The sequence below is a fragment of the Canis lupus genome, chromosome 32 (genome assembly GCF_003254725.2).
Source record: "Canis lupus dingo isolate Sandy chromosome 32, ASM325472v2, whole genome shotgun sequence".
NCBI classification, from domain to species: domain Eukaryota; kingdom Metazoa; phylum Chordata; class Mammalia; order Carnivora; family Canidae; genus Canis; species Canis lupus.
This window is the reverse complement of record NC_064274.1, coordinates 30726878-30742877: the sequence shown is the minus strand read 5'-3', so window position 1 is coordinate 30742877 and position 16000 is coordinate 30726878. Positions and strand designations below refer to the sequence as shown.

The following is a 16000-nucleotide window of genomic DNA, read 5'->3' as shown; positions in this document are numbered from 1 at the left end:
GTCCGAAGGAATTCATTACTGAGGCTCTGGGGGAGAGGGGGGTGAAGGGTAAATCCTGAGGTCCTTTGCAATTCTGGTCACCTCCTCCCCCCAGTGGGCGAGGACAAACACAACCCTGGGGAATAAGGAGCGAAAAGTAGCCAGCAGTTTTCTGGAGCCGAGAAAACCTGTGTTTTTGCGCTTAGGTTACTTTTATCTGGCTGAAACTTTACCTAGGAGCTTTTGAGGCTCAGACGCGGAGTCTTTGTTCTGCATGGGACTGCTGCTGCCACTTAAAGAGATCGCAGATAACGTCCCCGATGTGAGATCAGTGCGCAATGCACATTAACTTTTTTTTTCTTTCTTTTTTAAGCTCTGCCTCTAACCTACGGAGGGATCACGCGGCAGTGGGGGGCAGATAAAAGCCCTTTGGCCGAGGGTCACCTCCGTCCTTGTTGTTCACTTGAGAGCAGTGGAGAGGAAAACGGTCCCCACGGGCGGACTTTGGCTTCTGGAGCCGCGCAGCCCAGCGGGCCGGGCCGCCCGGAGCTCCGCCTGGTATGGGGGGGAGGGGAGGCGGGGGGCAGGGAGGGAGGGGACGGGGAGAGGGGATTTGGGGATCGGGGCTGGCGAGGCTAACGAGACCTGCTGGGAGGATCTGCGTCTCCTGCAGGTCCCAGAGCGTCTTGGGAGAGCTGGATGCTGAAGGCGGACCTCGGCCTAGTTCGCGGGCTGAAATAGGACTCGATTTCGAGGAAATCGATCAATCTGCAGAAAACAAAACAAAACAAAACAAAAATGGAAGTCGAGGTTTGGGAAGGGTTGTCTCATCCCCATCCCCAACTTGAGTGGTGCGCGCTGGGGGGCGGAGACTCAGGACTGCTCCGAAGCCCTGTCTCCCACCTCAGCTCCTCTCCCTGGACTTCCAGAAGGAAGAATTTCCCTCTTCACCCCCCAACCACCCCCGCCCCCCCCCCCGCCTTGCTCCTCACACCCATCCCCGCTGGCCCGCTGACCCTTTCCCGCACCTCTTTTTCCCTTCAAGTGAGACCAGCCTAGCTCCCGAGCCGGCGGAGTCGTTCCTCTCGCCCCTCCCGCTCCCACGCGGGCCCCCCTCCAGCATCGCTCCTGCCACCACCTCGGTTCCACTCAATCGATTTTTGCTGCATGTCAACACTTATTACCGGTGAGTGTGAGGGTATTTTTCCTCCTTCTCCAGGTCTCTTAATGATTTCTGAGCTAGTTGTGTATTAAAGTGCTTAAAGGAACCTTTAAGGTAATCTATAGCATGAACGGCAGCCTCCTCCGCTGGGGATAAAGATGGCGAGCGGGAGGTCGGGCCCCCAGGAGCCCGGGCTCGCAGGCCCCAGCCCCCCGCCGCCCTGCTCTGCGCCCCGGGAGGCTGCGGACCCGGCGCCGAGCGCAGAGGCCCCACACCGCAGTTCGCCCTGCCCTCGCCCGGCTTTCCGCTCCCTCCCCCAGCGGCCGCCCCTCACCTGTTACTCGAACCCACCCTCCCGCCCGTCCTGGGCTTTTTACACTTTCCAAATGCCCGAGGCCTCCAACTCCTCATTCCCCTAACAGCGAATTCAGATGGGGGGGGGGGGGGGGGACCTGGGAAAAGGTGCCTGTGGCCCACGTTTGTCTCCATTGCCTCCCAGTTCCTGAATCTTGAGTTTTTACTGCCCCTAAGTTGGTTAGAAATTTAATTTTAAAAACTCTGTTAGGCAACCTGAGCCGCGTGGGCGGTTTGATTAGGAGGCAGATCCTCCCCTTGGCCTCCCGGCCCTGCTCTTTCTTCCACCGCCCACCCTCGGGTCCCGGGAGGTGCTGAACCCCGGGAGTGCCTCTAGGAGCGTAACAACAACAGAAAGAATGGGAGAAAAATGAAGGGCATCTTAAAAGTCCCAGTATTCCTCGAAAGCCCCACAAATTAACCCTGTGAGGAGCAGCGGACCCTTTTAAGGCGAGTCTAGAGAGACCTGGCGGCGCGTTGTCGAAAGATACCACCCGCCCCCCCCCCCCCCCCAGCTCCCTCCACCCGCGTCGCGAATGTGACCAAACAAAGGTCCGTCCTGCAATCCACATCCTAATCCACGGGCGCCTTCGCCGCCGTCGCCGGGGCTCCCCGCCTCCCGCCCGCTGCTGTCCGTCGACGCCGGCTACTCTGGGAGTCCCTGACTCGCCGAGCTACATTTTTTTTTTTTTTTTATTTTAGAGAGAGGGACCAAAAACAAAAACAGAACAAAAAAAAAAAAAAAAGAAAAGAAGGAAAGAGGAAAAAAAGAAAAGAGGGTGTAATCAGATCTGATGCCTTTCTGAATATAGAGTCCGTATTGATTGATTTATTAACACCCCCACCCACCCCCACTCCCGGCAAGCAGCAGTTAATTTAAGCACATGGGGAAGCAAGATACGCAGCTGATTGAGGTAGGAGAAGTAAACACGAGAAGTTTCTTATAGCAGATTTTCAGAAGGAATTTTTTTAAAAACTACCCTTCCTGGCCCAGCGTCCCTAATCTGACAATTCCATTTTAACTGAATTTGAGAAAGTGATAATTGAAGAAGAGAGTCTTTAAAAATAAGAATATGGTTCCGTAGAAATCTGATTTTAGAGACATAACTAATTTTCTCTTTCAGATTTTAGCAGATGACACCAGGAAGATTTTTACTCTAATCTTAAAAGTTTATTTATCACCCTGCTTCCCAACCCTCCCTTCCCTGCCCCCCACGAAGGGGGGGGGGCCTTCTCATTGTTGACATTCTATCTGAAAAGATAGAATTCAGCATTTGTTGTGTTTGAGATGTATAACTTTCATTCACTTCTTGCTGAGTATTTTATGCATCTTATGCATCTTATGTAAATGTAATGTTATAGATTTTGTTTGAAGATTAGAGAAGGCTTGGAAAACATAAAATATGCCATTGAAGATGTATTTAATTCTACTTAATTGCCTTTAGAAAAAAATCATTGCTACTTCTGTTGTAACAGTGTATTAATAGTTCAGTGGCAACTGTGGAAAACAGGAGATAGTTGAAGCTTAAATAACTCAGTAAAAAAAAAGACAAAAAACTATATAAATTCCTTTCTAAAACCTTTAAAAATATTTAATAAATGTACGGTAAAGGTGTTTATTTTTGGAGGGTTGTGTGAGGGATTGCTTTTTTTTTTTTTTTTTTCCTTCTCTCTGAAGGGCTAAAAGAAGTGGAGAATCATTGGGTCCTGGCTGAGCAGGGTGTGTGTCTGCACCCTCTGACTTTGATGGATCTTTCCAGACCTAGTTTAAGATGCTCCCCCCATCCTTGCCCTGTCTTCCTCCCTGCCCCTCATCTTCTCCCTCTTCTGTTTTCTTTACCCACTCCAAAGTTTTCTGTTCTTTTTTTCTTTTTCTTTTTCTTTCTTTTCCTTTTTTCTTTTTTTTTTCTTTTTCTTTCTTTTTTTTTTTTTTTTTTTACATGTTCTATCAACTTAGAAAATGGTCCTCTTATGCTGGGACCTCATATACCAGGGCTAAGGCTTAGTTAGCAGAGTTAGCCCTTAGAGCCCCAGGACACTCTTCTACCAATGCGTCCTCCGTCCAGAAGTAGCAAAGCTTTTCTGTCTTTGACAACAGTTTGCAGCAGCGCTGGACCCCCTGGCACGCAGTCCTGGGCAGGAACCCTTATCTTTGTAGCTCTGGCGAGATGAGACCTAGAACAGTCTCAGCTGCTCCTGAGAAGGCAAGCGGGGCAGCATACCGAATGTGACTTGGTTCCCGAACTAGCGGCAACCCAGTTCTTGGGCTCTTTCCCCATTCTGCTTGTGTTAGCAGCCCCCTCAACTCTGCTGCTCTGAGTATCTGGGTGGGATTGCTGCACCCAGTTGAAGCTCCATGGTCTCTATCTCTGTCCTACGGAACGGACTAGCGGGGCCTTCTCCAGCGTCACTTAACGCGGCTACTTGCGTTTGGCTAACGAGTGTGTCTGATTTCACGCGGCAGTGTGCGGGCATGGGTTGGGGGACGCTGATGGGGACAGAAGTAGAGACCCTGCGGGCCAACCCCGGTGCCCAGGAAGGAGCTTTACCTGCCAGAGCCCAAGGCGACAGACGACAGGTCGCTTTGTTAGAAAATAATATAATATCAAGCAAAAGAAAGTAAAATAAAACCCTTCTTCTGGGGGCCTCGGGCAATGTTCATTCACAGTATTCTACTAATCTCAGCGCCTCCAGCCCTCGCTTAAAAATCCGTGAAATCGTAGGAGCCACTCTTATCTGATGAGGCAGGGTCTTGTTTGTTTCTTTGACAGAAAAAAAAAAAAAAAAAAAAAAATCCCGCCTGCGAATTCTAGGCTGCTTGCTCAGGGCACGAAGCTCTCCTCCCCAGCCCGGAACCTCCTTTTCCCGTGCAGCAGCCCCCTCCACCCCCGCCGGGTCAGCTGCGCAGCTCCGGGGCCTGACAGTCTGGACTTCTGGCCAGGACCTTCTGGACCCATCGATTCCGCGGGAGTCCAGCTCCTGGAAGGAGCCGAGGTGCCGCTGCTCCACCTGAACTTGCCCCCGGCGCAGGTTCGCCTTGGGCCTCACTGAAACGCCTGACACTGTAGCTGGGCCACCGCCGTGCCTACCGCCTTCTACTGACCGGAACAGCTGCTTTATCTTAATGTTCTTTTTTTTTTTTTTTTTTTTTTGGCCCGGCAGCAAAGGAGAAGATGGTGCAGCCTCGCGTTACCCTGAGGATATTTTCAGAGGCTCCCGGAGAAGTGGTGGCTCAGACGGCAACCTACGCACCTCCGAAAGGGGACCCCTTCGTGTCCCCGCACTGTTGTCTGCACGTCCCTTGGGACAACCAACCCGGAATCTGATCCTCAGCTGCCGCCACGCGCCCACCTCCCTCTGGCATCCCCACCCCGCTGCTCCTCGCTAGCGTCGAAGCCGCGGCGCTGGGGCAGCACAGACCCGCCCCGGGGTCGTTCCGGGGCGCAGCGCCCGCCCCCGCGCTCCCGTCGCCCCCGCACGCGCCGCTCCCCGGCCGCGCGGCTGCGGCGTCGTGGGCGGTCGCGGCTCCGGCCCGAGCACTGCCTCTTGGCTGCGCCTCAGGGTCGCCTGCCGGGCCCGGGCCGCGGACCCGCTGGCTTCTCCGCGGTCTCAGAGGTGGCCTGGGGAGGCCCAGGCCGGAGGAGCGCCCAGTGCCCGCACCCACCCCCGCCACATCCGTCCTCACCCTCTCTCGGGCTTCCGCGCCTTCATTCCCGAGCGGCCATATACCTTGAATGGGTCATCCCTGCCTGCCGCCCTAGAGCTGCCTCTCGAAGCCCTGGGGTTGAACATTAACCAGCCGGAGCTATAGAGTGGGGTAAAACGTTACATATAAAAATGAATCATCTATCCGATCCTGGGAGAGAGGACCTATAGCGAGCTCTGCGCCTAGAGCTGCCCCGGCAATGTCCCCGGCCCAATGCACAGACCCTTCTGGCATCCACTTCCTAGGGACCTTTCGGCCGCTGGCGGCTGAAGTTGGGTGGAGGCGGGGGAGATGGAGGATTTCGACCCAGACGTTCTCCTCGAGGAGCCTGATGTTTAGGCTTTCTAACGCAAGTGCATTTCCTTTCCTTTCTCACTCGAGGTACACACAGAGGTCTGGAACAGCCTTTTGTATCTTAACAAAGTTAGAGTAGCTGAAGTTGTTGGAGGAGAGGCTGCCCACATGCTCGAGAACCCAAGCTGATCCGTGGACTCCGGGGATCGGCCGCGAGCCCTGGCGCTCCGGATGGACCCTGGGAGGCAGGGCTGGGTGTGCAGAGTGGAGCCGGAGCCCTGCAAGCCGGGCGGGAGCCTGAGGGGAGGCGCAAGGTGGGCGGTGCCAGGGGCGGGGGTTGGGGGTGCCTGGCCTCCGGGCTGAGCCGCTGGGCACGCCCCGGCCAGAGATCCGGCCGAAATCCGAGGCTCAGATCGCACCTCCACTCCCCTCGCCTGGGCCCAGCCTGTTTCCCACTCTGACTTGTTTCTTCAAACATAAGTACTGACTAGACCACACTGGCCAGTCAAATATACAGAACTTATGAAAAGGTAACAACTGGGAAAGAATTCAAGATAGTGCACCTCCTGAGTTCTTATGCCCTCACCTGAAAACATTAGCAAATCGTGGTGCTCAGCAGATCCCTGAATAGAAAAGTGATTCGGTTTCTGAATCTCTCACTCCCTCTTGTCTAACCTCTTCCTTTCCCTCCCCTACTCCATTCAAGAAAAGGGATAAAGTAGGTGCCAGCCAGAGAAAGATGTAATGTTCTATAAAGCTTTCAGGAGTTGCCAACCAACCTGCAGAATAATTGTCGTATTTCTTAAGAAGATTGGTTTATTTCTACCCAAAATATCTGCTTTACTCAAAACACAGTGCCTAGCCCATAATATCCTCTTAGCAAAGATTTCTTAAACAGATAACACCCCCGTTCCCCACCTCCACCTTGAACTATATCTCTGATTTGTTTATTGAAGCAGCATAATTTTTACTGAGAACATTCACTCAAACCTTTGTTCTTAGGGGTGTGAGAAAGTGGCTGTGGTGGCATATGTCATGTCTTAGCTTCTTTAAAAACCACTTCTCTGGTGTGTTTACAGCCTGTACAGCGATTGAGAGAATTTCTGGCAGGAGGTAGAGGATGGCAACAGGGACAGACGTTCAGGGAACAAGGTTTCAGAGCCTCAGCAGGCATCAAGTGTGTGGTGAATACCATGTATTTGTATTAGTTGACTATTAATCAGTTCCAGGAGAAATAACTTTGAGTGTAAGATGTGGTTACAGGATATTCATCACTTGCAGTAGTTTCAATGCTCTAACTTCAGAGCATACAATATTCATGTGATTCTCATAAAGCAACACAACCCACGTTTGTCATCACCCAACTTCATGTTACCCGACGTCCCCAAGAAAAATAGAATTGACTCAAATGTTCTACCAGTTAGCTCCCCAGAGGGAATGAACACATCAAATAAATTAAAAGATATGAGTCACACTCAGTTGCCCTGCAGTGACTTAGAGACACCAGAGAAACATAGGTAGGGAAAGGGCATTTACTTTTAAAGGTGCAGGTAGCTAGGGAAAGGGGTAAGATAAAGGGTATTGCAGTGCTCGCTCAAACGGTCTTCTCCCCCACCAAATTACTGTGTTATCTGACACTCTCAATCTATTTGTGTCCTGGGTAACAGACAGTTTGACCAAGAGGTCATAGACTAGAGAGCTTGGGTGATTGGAAACAAGTTTGACAAGAAAGGAATCTGGGTGAGGTGCCACCGTGGAGGTGGAAAGAAGATGAGGCCACATGGCTGGAGCAGCTGGCAACCCCAAGTCTCTACTGGACTCTCTATTCCCATGCAATGCCTTGTCAGAGAACAGAGGGCTAGGAAGAGCTACCAAGACAACTTCATGGATGGGAGACAGTCATGTCTCTCTCTTCACATCCCTTTTCTTTACCTTCCCTTTGTTTCCTGCTATCCCCATGTCCTCCTTTCATTTCACCCTTCTACACCTTAGTAGGCTCTCTCCATAATTCTGGCTGCCCCTGGATTATCCTCTACTTGTCCCCTCTTCTGAATTAAGGCTTCACATTGTAGTGTTTACTCTTTCAGATATGAAAAGTTGTTTTATCCAGTCTACTTGTAAACCATTTGTATTCATAAATATGGAGTGCGTGTATGAATGATAAAGGTGTCAGGGCTGATAAGTAAAGCAGGCAACGTCGGAATATGTCTTTTCATAGCAACAGAGACTGTGAACATTCTTTTAACAAGGGCCCATTGCAAGCAGGATATCCCAGAAGGGTCAGTGAACACACTCCTTTCATCCCAGGCAGAGTTACCCTTGGCATTATGCCCCCCAATGTGGTAAAAATCTCAGTTCACCTTACTGTTCTCAGCTTGGAAGCTCCTCTTTGCCTGAAACTACCAATTGTACACATTGTCAAAATTATGTGTTCTAAAGGAACACAGGATACAGTCCTATGCAGAGTTTATATGCTAACATGAGTTCCTTTCTGCATCTCTCCAAACAAAGGTACTTATTTTTCTTGTGCTATATCCTATTGTTATTGGCTCAGCTGTACCTTAATGGTGATTTTTGTTCCTTTCATGGTTGGAAAACACCTTCATTGTCATCTTGCATTTTCAGATTAGAATTTAGAAAGACGTCTTCCTCCACCGAGGAGTTGCCCCATTTCCACCCTTCTTTGATTCCTTTTCCTTTCTGACTTCTTTCAACATCTCTTTTAGAGATAATTTTACTCTCACAATTCTCTCCCTTTTTACTTTTTAAATTTCATTTCTGGGCACTCAGTTGTTCCCATACCAGAAAACTATTTCTTGTCTATATTACTACTTTGTCAATTACCATATGGGATGTATTACTATGAGTTAAGATTTGGGGGTCATTTTCTTTTTTTTTTTTTCAGATTTTATTTACTTATTTGACAGAGAGAGCACAAGCACGCTCATGCACAAGCAGGGGAGTTAGGGGGGCAGGGAGAGCGGGAGAGGTAGAAGCAGGCTCCCCACTGAGCACGGGGAGCCTAATGTGGGCTCCATCCCAGGACCCTGGGATTATGACCTGAGCAGAATAGCACTTAATCAACTGAGCCACCAAGGCACTCTAGGGTCATTTTCTTTTAAGCTTTTAGAGCCTGGAACCATATTTGCTAAATAGTAGGTGTTCAATAAGTGCCTATTGATCAAATGGCATAAGTAAAACCTTTGTTCACTAAAATCCAAGTCCAAAGATATTAAAATCTATTGAATTAGCATGAATTAAATCTCAGATAAATTCTCTTTCATTTCTAATTTTCTCTCAACAAATCAGATATGTAAAAGAATTCCATAGTAGAAATTTCATCTTAATCTTTTTTTAATCATCTCTACTATCATTTTTTTATTCTATTAGAGCACTTTTAGGATAATGAATCATATCATATTTTTAGGGTGATGATCAGAGTTCATAAGGTACCGGACACATGGTAATATTTCTTAATAAGTAGCTTGGAAAATGTGTGTGGTGAGGGAGACAAAAAAGAAATGTATATGTGGAGGCTGGAGGAGGGGGGCACATAGGTGACAGTAGTGTCCAGCTTATAATATCGGAACTTAGGATCATTCTACTAGTTAAGAGATTATGATCTCCAGTCTTCACCATTATTTTACACTCTTAACAATTTAACTGTTAATAATAAACAGTAAAATATAGTGCATCACAATATATGATGGACAAAGTTGTTTTTTTCATTTTTGTGGTTAGCAATAAGGAACTTGAAAAGTTGAAAATGTTAGTCAACCCCAGAAAAACAAGAGTATTTTTTTAACAAGAGTATTTTTAAAACAATCAGACTTTAAAGTCATAGACCAAACAAACATTTTTATTTCTGTTAATTGTTGCCCCATAAACCACTGATATTTTTTATTAATTTATCGGTAGCGAAATATTCCTTAGATCACTTACCCTATCCACTCCCACTTTCCAGCTGCTATCATAAACAATAAACATATTTCACCAGAACAATGGGAAGATTGACATTACTTTTGATTAAACAAGTATGAAACATTTAATAAGTCTTGTTATATACCAGAAAAAAAATGTTTTACCTTATTATGCTGAATAAACAAACAAACAAATACATATATGAGTAAGTTTATGTATGTAGGAGCTGGAATGGTAGAAAGTTACAATGAGGTAAATTTTGCAGTGCCTATACGGTTTTCAAAATCCCATCTCTACTGAAGAAGCTCTCTCTAGTCCTGGCCTTGCCGTTTTTTTAGAAGCCACTCTAGATTAGGCTGAGGATTCAAAGAATCAAGGAGGAGGATGACTGGGAAATTGCAAGATGTGACAGAGTAGATAAATTATCTTTGATTGGTTCAGGCACTGTAATCATCAATTAAAAAATTATCTACATACTTAAGAAACAATGGGCCAATATTATTTTCACAGCACTCTAAATATATTTTTGCCATTATATTTGACCTGATTTTATGCATAATCTTTCCTAAACATAACTATTGAGTGATGCAAAAGATGTGACTTATTGAATATTTCTTTGAGCCAAGCACTGTGCTAAATGCTGTTCACGTATTATTTCAATCAGTTCTCACAACAATCCTATAAAATAGATACCTTTTTTATTTGACAGATGAGAAGACTGATACTCAATGGTGACTTGCTTCAGACTACCTGGTCAATGACTACCTGGTCAATGGGTGGCAGACTCAGGTTTAGAATAAGACTCAAATCAGAAACAATCTGACAAGCGGTTCTCTCAACCACTCAACGAATGGCCACTGTGAAAGAATTTAGTGTTCTCTACCACTTTTGTTGACATTAGAAAATGCCATTCATAAAAGACATATAAAGGAAATATATTAAAAGTGCTATGAAAATATGTTCCCTAGTTATTCTTTGAGATGATTGGCGTTTGAAAAAAATGATAATTCTAGTAACCGAGACAATCAAGGGCAGATTTGTTCTACTCTTTCACATGTGTCTCAAGGTACATTTCCTAGACTAACGTAATAGGCATAACCTCTTAAGCTAATTTGAAATGTGACGTTTTATTTTACTTTTAAAAAAGTAATCTCTACCACCAATGTGAGGCTCAAACTCATGCTCCATGCTCAAGAGTTGCATGCACTTCCAACTGAGCCAGCCAGACATCCCTGAAACGTGATATTTTACATATGATAGGAAAAGGAGGAACCTCTTGCTAATATTAAAGAAAGAATTCACACACACACATACATACACACACACACACACACACATCAGTTGGTATATGATCAAATGATTTTTCCTTGGTCTTGTACACTATGACCTGCTTCCTCCTTTCTTGCCTCTCCTCACCCTCCATTGTCCCTTTCGATACTAACTCTAGGTGTCAGCTTAGATATCCCTACACTGGAAAAGGCTTCTCTGACATCTTGGCATTGATTAGGTCAGGGTGTCCCTCCTGTGTGCTCCCATAGCCATATCAAGACACGGGACACAGTTCCATGAACTTAACACTTTTGAAGATTATAGGTAAGTTATTTTGTAGAGTGTTTTTCAATCTGGGAGGTATGTGTGTGATATTTTTATGTGGTTAGATTCCAATTATGTATCTTTTATAATATTCAGGAATATCATAGAAATGATGATGCTGTGTTCTAAGCCACATAATGTACACTTAATATTTCACGATGTTACATTGCTTACTTGATTTAGGTGGCATCAACTAGCTTCTCTACTATATTATTACACTTTCTCTTATTGTAGTTAGTATTTCACAAGCATAAAATATTTCTTTATAGTGAGAAACTGAAGCCTCCTGCCAACAGCCATGTGTGCGAGATTGAAAGTGAATTCTCCAGTTCTCTGAATGACTGCAGTCCTGGCCAACAATTTGACCCGACACCTAAGCTGCTCCCAGATTCCTCACCCTCAAAACTGGATGAGATAATAAATATTTATTGTTTTAAGATGCTAAGTTTTGAGTAATCTGTTACATTGCAATAGGTAACTAATTTGCTATGTATGTACTCCTGTCTTCCAAAACTTTTTGTCACTTTTCATCTGTTACAGTCTTGCGTCTTCTTTGCACTTAAGGGTTCTCTCCTCCACTCTTTCTCTCCCTCACCCCCACCATTTTAATAGCATTTGGGAGAAAATAGAGAGAAATCTATTCAATTAGTCAAATTTTACCAGAAGTCCGAGGAAGTGAATCTTAAGCACAGATTTGAAGGAGGGAAAGGATAGGATTTAATGGTGCTGTTTAAGAAAAACATTTGAGGGGATCCCTGGGTGGCGCAGCGGTTTAGCGCCTGCCTTTGGCCCAGGGCGCGATCCTGGAGACCCGGGATCGAATCCCACGTCGGGCTCCCGGTGCATGGAGCCTGCTCCCGGTGCATGGTGCCTGTGTCTCTGCCTCTCTCTCTCTCTCTCTGTGTGACTATCATAAAAAAATAAAATAAAATAAACATTTGAGATAGAAGAAATTTAATATAAACAGTAGGAGACAGAAAAATAAATTTATAGAAAATAAGCAACTGAAAAGATATTTTATTTCATATATAATAAATAAAATTCTGAATTTTTAGAAGTATAATTTTAAGAATATTTCTTTCATCTGCCCAGCATCACTCTCCTTTTTGAAACAAAAGTGTCTTCTTTTTGGAGGAAATGCTCTTCTCTTAAACTATATTGTTTTTTTGTTTTGTTTTTTAAGACTTCGTTCATTTACTGGAGAGAGAGAGCACATGAGCGGGGTGAGAAGCAGAGAGAAAAGCAAGCTCCCTGCTGAGCAAGAAGCCAGATATGGGGCTCCATTCCAGGATCCTGAGATCATGATCTGAGCCAAACACAGACACTTAACTGACTGAGCCACCCAGGCGCCTCATTAAACTATATTGTTTTAGTGGAGGCTGCCAATTATAAAACAGGTCTTTTTGTTCATAAAAGGTGGTATACAACCTAGGCCGACCCTTCAGTTCCTCTCTGGGAATTTTCAAATGGGATTTAGAGAGAAGTCGTCCTTTTCTTTTTTAAAGATTTTATTTATTTATTCATGAGAGATACAGAGAGAGAGACAGAGACATAGGCAGTGGGAGAAGCAGGCTCCCTGCAGGGAGCTTGATGCAGGACTTAATCCTAGGACCCCAGGATCATGACCTGAGCCAAAGGCAGTTGCTCAACCACTAAACCACCCAGGTGTCCCAGAAGTTGTCCTTTTCATGAAGAGATTTCTAAAGCGAAATTCTCCAGGGCAGAAGTTTGCAGTGTCTATAGTAAGACAGAAAGCTGACACAGAGAGAAGCACAGGTTAGGATTGGATGGGGAGAGACATGTCCCTGTTTCTGTGACCCTTGAGGTCCATGCCCTTCCTGAGATTTTGCTACACATATCAGGATTTATTTCTGTTTTGCTCAAGGTAGTTAAAATTGGATTTCTGTTACTTACAACCATAAGAGTTCTTGCTTTCAATAGAGCTTCCTTTTTTCCACTCCAACAAATAGTCTTCTGCCCTGAGAAGCAGGAAAAAAGTCCTTTTGAAATTATGATTTGAGATTGTCTTTTGGGATCCTCAAAGGCATTGGTGTAAGAAGAAAAATCTCATTTTGTAGTGCCTTCTGCTAACACTACTGGGGAAGTATTGAGGGGGTGAAGGAGAGTTGTGTACACAAACATATATACACACCTGTTAAGCTTTTTTGCCAACACAATAATATTTATCGAAGGTCTATTATATTTCAGGCACTTTTACAAACATCTTCTCTGCATTAGTCCAAGAAAGTAGATTTTCAGACTGTTCCTAATTATAGATGAGATAATACCTTTAAGATAAAAGGTGTCAAATATTAGTTTTTCCAAAATGGAAAAGTTATGAACAAAGACTCTCACTTTGTGCTCCTTTTTTTTTTTTAAATTTTCTATTTCTATTTAATTTAGTTAAAATACAGTGTGTTATTAGTTTCAGGGGTAGAATTTAGTGATTCATCAATTGCATGTAACACCCAGTGCTCATTACATCAAATACCTTCCTTAATACCCATCACTCAATTACCCCATCCTTTCACCCTGTGCATCTTTCTATGTCTTCTTCAGGTTTAATCACCATTTAGATGTTTCTTTTGCTTTTATAATGAAAGGTTATACCAAGAAACTTAAAACAAGATTTCTGGTACAAATGCTGTTACAGTTCTACTATTTGAATGACTTGTTTCTAAAGACATTTTGAGAAAGATGATAAAAAAAATGAGCAAAAATCCAAATCAACTATAACTAAATAGTATGACTTGCCTTGAAATTCTAGCTTTATTCATATAAGTTTGTGTCCTCTAAAGAAACGGACTAAAACAAGTCAGCCCAAATCCATATAAACAGACTTAAGTTCAGGAGAGTTGTGGTGCTAAAGGTATTAATTCCACTTTTGATTATTACTTTGAAACATGGGAAATTAGTGTTTGTCCAGTAATTTCTCATGTGTTTTTCCCTCTTGTCTTCTTGGGGGAAATGGTTACAATAGTTTAGAGCTCTCTTCTGAAGAAATTTCCACACTGGCAAAAGTACCAACTCTTCACTTTCATAGTGGGTGGTCTGGCATAGAAATTCCCCAGTGGCTGAGAATCTGGAGCCTGGCTGGGCCTCCCATAAGCTGCAGTATTAAACATTTTTATATGTAATTTAAGATGTGAACTGTAATAATTAAAAATAGGTAATTAGGTTTTTCCCATTAGAAAATTGTAAGGAATTCCCAGCATATTATGTAGAGTTAAGACTATAAGTCTGTTTCATAAATTAAATTTCTTCTTGCTCACTTAAAAAAAAAGTAGTATCTTGATTCTTGACTTTGCTCTTCCCTTTTTTATCCTGTCTTCTATACCCTTCTAATGTTTTTTCTTAATTATTAAATATACATGCATATTTAAATTATAATTCATAAAATGTTTTTATTTTCTGAATAATTCATTTGCTTAGTAAAAGGTTATCAAACACTGTGCCAGGAAAAACAGAGGCTAAGAAGGTAACAATTATTTATTAAGATAAGTGTTTTATATCCAACAGCTCATTAATGATGACAACAAATCTATGAAATAGGCATTCATTGCCATTTTTCAGATGAAGAAACTGAAATGCCAAGAGATTAATTTGCCGCAACTCATATAACTAGAAACTGGCAAAACCAAATTTAAATCTGGGATTGTTTGACCTTCAAAAGTTTTTCTCTTGATCACACTATACTATGTTCCTGTTCACCACCCCAAACCAATGTAGAATACTTAACCCAACTCATTCCATGGTGGTTCCAACTTAGAATCAACCACTTCTGAGTAAAGAGGATGTGCTAACTACTATACATGGAATGTTCTCAGGAAGCTTAAAATATATAAGAAGAGATAAATCAGGGACACCTGGGTGGCTCAGTGGTTGAACATCTGCCTTTGGCTTAGGGCATGATACTGAGGACCTGGGATCGAGGTCTGCATTGGGCTCCCTGCAGGGAGCCTGCTTCTCCCTCAAAAAAAAAAAAAGAAGAAGAAGAAGAAGAAGAAGAAGAAGAAGAAGAAGAAGAAGAAGAAGAAGAAGGAGGTAAATCATGTAAGCATAGAACTGAAACCTTAGTCAGAATTCACTAAGTATCTTAAGAGTGCTACAAAGTACCCTGGACTTTCAGAAAAGAATGAAAATGCTTCTGGCTGAGAGGATTCTTTAAAGCATCATGTCTGAGATTCCTTTTGATTTTGGTCCTGAAAGATGGGCAAGGTTTTAATGGAAGTGGAGGGAGAACATTTCAGGCAGAGGGAAAAGTGCTATAAAGACTTAATGGTAGATGTAGGATGAGTTTGGCAGACAGAATAATCCAGTGGGTCAAAGTAGTGGAAAATAAGGATGGAAAGCTAAATTGCGGCTAGAATGTGGCAGATATTGAAAACTAGTCTAGAAAGTATGAAATTAACTGTGTAGGCACTGAGTAGATGGGAATGAGGTTTTTGAGCAGAATAATGAATAAATAGATGCTACGCTTTAGTAAGTTAATGAGGCAAGGATGTATAGCTAAACTGTAAAGAGAAGTAAACTAAAAGGTATGGTAGAGATAAAGGAAAAGGTAGAGTTGAGAAAGAGAGCCGAAAGACTACATTGGATGAAAGGGTTTAGGGAAAGGACAAATTCAACAAACTTAGTTTTTGAGTTTATGTGATTGATTGAATGATGAGCCCATTAGCAGAAATAGGGAAATGCCTTTCATTTAAAGACTAGTTTCCTAAGTTAGGTGAACAAGAAAAAGAATCATGGTAAGTTATATATAGTGAGAAATATAGTTTTCGAATCCCAATATTAGGAAGACCAGATTTTCCTGGTTGAGAATTCACCAACTGACCTGTTCAACCAAGACTAATCTTACTGAGAAGGCAAATTGATGGCAGCCTATTATGGCTGTAAGGCAGCCAAAAGCTTGCCCAAAACTTTTCACTTATTTGTCAACTGTATCAGAAAATCCACATCATTAGATGCTCTAACATGGATTAAAGCATCGA

General features: G+C 43.8%; 1 long non-coding RNA gene across 2 annotated transcripts; it reads left to right on the top strand.

The window, feature by feature from the left end:
- The first annotated feature begins 410 nt into the window (after positions 1–410).
- LOC112671659 (uncharacterized) lies at positions 411–11446 on the top strand. Of its 2 annotated transcripts, XR_003143763.3 has the most exons (4): positions 413–537; positions 653–789; positions 1025–1165; positions 4658–11446. It is a non-coding gene; the product is annotated as an uncharacterized LOC112671659 (long non-coding RNA). The 2 variants fall into 2 exon arrangements; XR_007407792.1 differs by lacking the exon at positions 653–789 and having other exon boundaries at positions 411–537.
- Positions 11447–16000: the final 4554 nt, after the last annotated feature.